Below are 7,350 nucleotides of genomic sequence, written 5' to 3'. Positions count from 1 at the left end.
TTTAGTTATTCGTTTTGTAAAACCGGCTCCTTTTTCAATTTTAATTTCATACTCCAAATTCATAGAATGTAAAACGAATTATATTTCTTTTCCCCCTCTGAAATCAAAACATAAATGAAAGAATAGGAAACAGAAAATCTGTCCGTCTTTTTGCTTTACTAACTCAGAGTCTGCATGTTTTGATTCACAGACATAAAGATGGGACAAACACCAAGTTTGACCATTTCAGACGAAAAGAAAGTGAGTGACCTCTGCTGTCAAGTTTAAAGTCAGCATGTAAAGTGAAAGCGCTCCGAGTGAAGATATCAGCATTTTATTTGCAGTAAAAAATACTTTATTTTAAAGCACACTGAAGCTCAGGAGCTGCTGACCTTTTAAGGCCTTACATGTGTGCAAGCGCATTGGGGCTCAGTGCTTTGTAAGATTTTCTCACACACGTCTTGTGCTTTTATTCATCTTCTTAATTATATTTGCATAACGTCACCATTTTTCTTCAGAGCCATCAAAAAAAAAACGTGGCATACCTGGCGCCGATGTTTCCCCAGGGATTCGTTTTTAAAATACTGCAGGACAGGGCAAGAGGAGTCCTCCATGAAAAAATCATAAGTAAGGCTACGCAGTCATCATCATCATCATTTTAAGAAAACATGTTTAACATTTAAAAAAGGGCACATAGATAGATGTAGATAGATCTTTTATCCATGCTTTGTTTTTATTTTATGTAAATCACGTGTATAGTAAAGAGTCAAGTCTCCAGCTGTATATGTATTCATATTAAAACCAAGCAGGCTCAAACATCTGTGCTGATGTAGAAATGCAACAATATATTTAAATGGCAAAAAGAGAAAAATCATACACCAATTGCAACCCATTAAATTTGTTTTTCATTATTCCTTTAGGAGAAGCAAATACAATTTTAAAGGACTGCACGAAGAGGGAAAGTGGCAGCCCCCCCACCCACCCATCCAAGCTGAAGCCAGCTGGAATAATTAAAAACATGGATCAGTTGTTTGCACTGTTCACCTGTGCTAACAGAAGGACAAATAGACTGCCTTTTAAGATGCTACCATACCTGTCCACCTGAGTGTGATGCACACAAATGACTTAACATGAATTATTCATGTTGACTCATGAGAAATATGTTTATAGGTCAAGTCATTTATAAAAGCTTAAATACTGGAAATCATATGTGTACATGTGGAGTGTGTACTTTGGAATAAAATAAAAACAGAAAACTCTAAAGACAAAAAATAGAAACAAACATAAAGATAAAAACATACATAAAAATTGTGATTCCAAGATCTAATAATACATTGCCTATGGCAATTCAACCAATCATTTATCACACGTATATATGTATATATGACTAAAATTACAACTATTATTGACCTCTAAATTTGAAAAGAAAGGAAAGCTAATTGGACTTAATCTGGTGTTAGTAAGAAAAACCTTGATTATTTTACTTTTGTGACTTCTTTTTTTTTGTATTTTGTGTATTTCTATTGGTCTTGTTCTGAATATAACACCATGTAGTGCAGTCAGTCAAAATCTAAAGTCAAGCGAGTCTGAAATGTTGTGGTAAATTCTCGAGTCAGAGGTCATACTCACACACATCCCTTGTTGACTTTACACAGAGCTCGCAGCAAAATTGTTAGCTGTGGTCAACTAACTGAAATCAGGACGTGTCCCTCTTTAGACCTCATGTCAAGAAAAACCAATAATTAGTATTACATGAGACAATTAACAGATTATACTCCTGTGGCCTCCCAATGATAAATGATCAAAACAGATTGAGTCAGACTACTGAAAATGCTAAGACTGGAATTGAAACATTGCAATCAGTTTTTTTTCCTTTCTTGAGTTCATTGACCCCGACCACTAAAGAGTTTTGGTTCTTCACTGAGACCTGTGACTGGTCGCACCTGTTGTTAACGGCCCCCACGTCGGAAACCACACCTGTTGTTGACAGTTCCCCCGGTCTCAGCCTTGTACACAAAAGGTCAAGAACTCACAGTTCACCTGTTTGTCAGATGTTGGGCCTTCTTATTGAGCGACAGCAGTCTTCAAAGCTGTCAGTCTGTTCAGGAGAGCTTTGCATGAGCTTGAACACCTTGAACTGCACCAGTTTCTTTATTGATAACTGATCAGAGTCCAGTCTCCTGGAGCACCACTGATGTTGTTCAGCCTCCTGTTAGATGAAACAGAGATCTTTGTTAGTCAAGTCTTGATTTTAATTTTCTCCTATTCTATATCCCTCCTTTTGAGACATAATCTTTGTTTATGTCTCAATAATTTAACTTATTTATCTAAAGGGCAAACTGATTTTTTTGTATTATTACCTTTTTGTATTTTTTCTTGATTTAATAACAGTTTGTTCAGAGATTCGAAATGATCTCCGCTCTTCTCTTATAATCACTCTATTATGAATATGCTCAAATCTGCCAAATAAATAAATGGAAATGCCCAAAAGTGCAAATAAGGTACCTTTATTTTATCATATATTTTCATAAACAGGTTTTTAGTTCTCCGTGTTTTGCTTTGTAGCAGAGCGGCAGCTCAAGATTTGGCATTTTGTTTTGTGTCTTCAGTTCAGCTGAAGACACAAAATATTCACACGCATGTTTTTTTTCCTCCAATTGTCTATAAAAATGTTTGTCCAAAAGAAAAGCAACAATAACTTACAGGACTTATAACTGATTTGTCTCTCACTCACACACAGACACACACACTCCGTATGCTAAAACTTTGCAACCATTGCCCCACCCCCACCCCTTTTCTTTCTGTCTGAGACACACACACATGCACACAGACACAGATGCACACACATACAGTGACGCTCTGAGTCTCACTCTCACACATGGACTCAGATACACATGCACACACAGTAACAGACACTTGTTTTCCTTCCTATGTGATCCAGTTTTGGAATTTTTCCTCGATTCCTGACCTTCTGTTTTCAGATGCATAAATCAAGCAAAGAATTTATTTAAACTTCTACTTTACCTAATTACTAAAACTTTGGGACGTCTCCCATTTTTTATGTTTGCTATAACCTTAATATTTGCCCTTTGGACTTTATACATCTTTAATTTAGTTTTACTGGTTTCTCTGAGGATTTCATCCTTTTTTTTTTTTTTTTTTTTTTTACTTCAATATCAGTCCACTCGTTCACACACACACACACACACACACACACACACACACACACACACACAGCATTCAAAGGCCTCCTCATTCACATTTTTAGTTGCAACTTTACTAAACTAACAATCTCATGCCAATTTCTTAGTCTATTTTATTCATACAGCACTTTTGTAACAATTTTTATTTTCTGCCAACGTTTACCATGAAAGGATTGCCTGAAATATTGGTTATGTTCAATTTTATCTAAAAGACAGCCACAAGTCTATTAAACAAGCAAGTCATTATTCTTAAGTCTTTAATCCAGCATCATGACTGACATATAGATCAGCTCTAATTAGTGATTTGAATGGTTCCAGCACACCACCACTTACAGCACGCCTACAGCTATTAGTCTTTCCTATTGATCAGAAACTCTTAATGATGGCATGATTATAATATATTTTAAAGCACACTAAGTCATTTCAACACAGACATGGTCCAAACATGAGCCACTGTTCTAGTTATCTGCATTCATTGAGTAAAAAAAATAATCTCCAACTTTCTCATTTAGCAGAAATATTCTGAAACACATGCACAAACATCTAACCAGCAGGCAGGAATTATAGATGGGTCATTAAGGGGTCTCCAAAGTATCAAAGGTGAGAATTAAGTTAAATTAGTATTCATTTTGTTTGAAATCTTTAATGTTCACATATCAATAATCAAGTATGTCAACCATTATGGGAAGGACAAAATCTTAACTGGCAGCTTATTAATACTTCTGAAAAAAGTCAGATTCTGTCCCTGGTAGCAGTGAAAGAAGAACTAAAGGTAATATGTAATAAGCAAGAAGCATCAGGTAATGAATGTTACAAAGCAAATCTCCTTCACAATTCACTTTTATTTGGCAATAAGTTTAAAGTACAGTGAAGACAAATCAGTCTGATTATTATGCAGTTGTGTCAATACATCACCTGAACTCTGATTGCCTTTCAGCAGTTTGGCCCTGGAACAACAAAGGCAGTATTAGAATCAATTGTTAGATTTAACAGGAGAGATGCACTTTATTTCAGAAAATAAAACCCTCATTTGGAAGCTGTGCTTAATCTCCCCCACACTTATGAATGGGTCAGATGGGTAGTGATTGATATAATCATTGGGAAGGCCATTCAGAGCATGTTCTGGGCATGAAGACATACATACATGCAAGTCACATCCACAGGTGGCTCACTTCACGGGAACTTCTTTTCTGCAGCTGACCTGTCAAAATAAAATTGATTCATTTTCTGTATGTATGTATAAAACACTAAAGAAATCACCTGTTTTGCAAGTATCTTTATGATTCTGCGTTATTGCATCTACATTATAATCAATCCAGCACTTTTTGGCCACTTCAAACATAGTACCAGTCAAAAGTTTGGACACACTCACCCATTCGTTTGAATGGGTGAGTGTGTCCAAACTTTTGAAGATCTTTCTTGTATTATGGCAAATATCACTTTTTGGCAGACGGGTCAATTCACGTGCAGCGTTTACTTCATATTAGGTATGTTACAAAAATTTTCATTTTTTCCAGTTACATCTGAAACTCATGCAGATAGAGCATGGAAAAAATTACATTTTTAAACCAAAACCACATTGATAGCACAAATAATAATTAACACCCGATTAACTACTCTCTTAGCATGCACTCTTTTACCATTCAAATCAATGAAAACTGTGATCTCAAAGTGCATTACATGCAGAAAAGTTTGCATTTTTGCTCTGACTTTAAATCAATATTTGAATGAAATTTTCAGCAAAGAGAGGCAGAAGTATGGCAAACAGAAAATGTAAGAGCTGAGAAAACAATTTTATAACAAACAGAATAGTTTAATTTGGCTAAATTAACTGACTATTTTCTTTCATTTGTTGATTGCATTGGCCGAGATGGACTGTCGCTTTGACAATGGACATTTTCCTTACGTTATTAAACTACTTTCTGATCAAGAAAACTTGATGAAACTTTAACAGTTTTAAGTTTAAACATAAAATTACACGTCCATATACTTTAAATTGATGTCCATATGTGCCATCAGTGTTTTGACACGTTAACTTTGGCGAGGTTTTTGAAAATCAGCCGTTCAATACGAAAGACTTGACAGAAAGAAAAAAAAATCGAAAAAGAGGCTGTCCAGAGAGAGCCCCCCTACTTTATAGCAAAAAATCACGGAAAATACACACTTTCATTTGATCAGAAACCCGGTTTTTGGCAGACCGCTTCAGCGTATTAGCCGCAGCTACAAACAGGTTAGCGCGGACCGTTTTGCTAGGCTATCATGCAGTGATTGTAACATACCTACTTCATATTTACACCAAAACAATAACGAGCTTACCTACTCCAGTGTCTCAGCGCACGTGTGGAGAGCAGTTTAGCTAACGCGCAGTGCCGCACCTGTTCATGAGAGCTAGCTGTCCTTACCGGCTACACTTTAATCCTCAGAAATGTTGCTGCTATTAACACTTTTAAGTACATACAAGCATTCCAGTTACAAAGACTGACTTTCTCTAAGCTCCTCGAGCCACGACAACAACCAGCAACTACGTCGTCCTGCTGCTCCTAATGCTGCTGCTGCTTCTTCTTCTTCTTCGACGGTTATTGGTCAAATGACGAACTGATGCAATGCCGCCACCAAGTGGTTCAGAAAATCTACTGCTAACATTCTGCCACAAAAAAAGTCTAATTGATAATCAGAAGATCGCTTTAGGCTGAATCTGAGCAGAGAGTGTAGCTCTGCACACTTCAGAATTAATCCTGCTATCTTTATTAGCAGTCATATCATCGATATACACCAGTGACTTTGTTCCACTGGCAGACATGCCATAACAATCATAGACATACAATGCCTCCACCTCCAGCATGTTTGGCAGATGATGCAGCATGCTTCAGTTCACGAGCTGTTCCTTTCCTTCTCCAGCAGACTGAAGCCTGAAATTTTTGCTAATGGGGATTACTTACACATATGCTGACCTCATGATCTGAATTTCTATCTATGCTTAATTTGAGCATCCACCATTCTCTCAGTGTATATGACAGAAAATAAGGAAAATAATTGAACTGGCAGGTCTGCATATGTCTGCATATCTCTTCACATGTGACAATGTGACAAGTTCACACTGAGCACATGCAACAGCCGTGAAAGAGTGTGGAGACACCATGACCAATGTTACAATGCCCACATCTGAACAGAATGGGGTGCCATTGGCAGACATGTCAGCTCTGCTGTTTCTCTGCCAGCGGAACTCCACTGTGCTGGCCTCTGAGCACAGGTGTAGGACATCAGGCCCATATGCCACTCACATGCAGTCCATCACAACAATTACCTCCTGACACTTCCTCCAAGATTTTACACTCAGTATAAATACCAAGAGTGGATTAAAGCTCATTTTGTACATTACCTTTGATGTACAGTTATTTCTCCCCTTAAAGTGATCAGATGTAAACGCTTAAATCAAGTATGGAGGAAGCCATGACACACCACAGATATGGGGTTTCAATTCAACTTGATTTATATAGCACAAAATTACAAGTTGCCTCAAGATATTTTTAATCTGTAAGGCAAAGACCCCAAAATATTAGAGACCCCAACAATCAGACTATACCCTATAAGTAGCACTTGGCACAGGTGGGAAGGAAGAACTCACTTTTAACAAGAAGAGACTTGGCAGAACCAGGCTCAGGGAGGGGCAGCCATCTGCTGTGATTGACTGGGGGATCAGGCGAAAGAGATACAGTGGTATGCAAAAAGTTTGGGCACCCCTGATAATTTTCATGATTTTATTTTATAAATCGTTGGCTGTTCGGATCAGCAATTTCAGTTAAATATATCATATAGCAGATGAACACGGTGATATTTGAGAAGGGAAATTAAATTTATAAGATTTACACAAAGTGTGCAATAATTATTGAAGCAAAATTCAGCAGGTGCATAAGTTTTGGCACCCTTGTCATTTTATTGATTTGAATACCTTTAGCACTAATTGTTGGAACACAAAATTTGTTTTGTAAGCTCATTGACCCTTGACCTACATACACAGGTGAATCCAATTATGAGAAAGGGTTAAGGTGGCCAATTGCAAGTGTTTCTCCGCTTTGCATCTTCTCTGAAGAGTGGCAACACGGGAGCCTCAAAGCAACTCTCAAATGAGCTGAAAACAAAGATTGTTCAACATCATGGTTTAGGGGCT

The 7,350-nt window shown here is 37.3% G+C and overlaps 1 long non-coding RNA gene across 1 annotated transcript; it reads right to left on the bottom strand.

The window, feature by feature from the left end:
- Nucleotides 1-689: 689 nt before the first annotated feature.
- LOC115794671 (uncharacterized) lies at nt 690-5,744 on the bottom strand. The gene is made up of 4 exons (XR_004021193.1): nt 5,499-5,744; nt 4,327-4,383; nt 4,098-4,129; nt 690-2,188 (listed from the first exon to the last, which is right to left on the bottom strand). It is a non-coding gene; the product is annotated as an uncharacterized LOC115794671 (long non-coding RNA).
- Between the last annotated feature and the right edge of the window lie 1,606 nt (nt 5,745-7,350).

This window comes from Archocentrus centrarchus, chromosome 16 (genome assembly GCF_007364275.1).
Source record: "Archocentrus centrarchus isolate MPI-CPG fArcCen1 chromosome 16, fArcCen1, whole genome shotgun sequence".
NCBI classification, from domain to species: Eukaryota; Metazoa; Chordata; class Actinopteri; order Cichliformes; family Cichlidae; genus Archocentrus; species Archocentrus centrarchus.
Note: the sequence above shows the minus strand (reverse complement) of the source record. Positions and strands in the feature narration are given on the sequence as shown.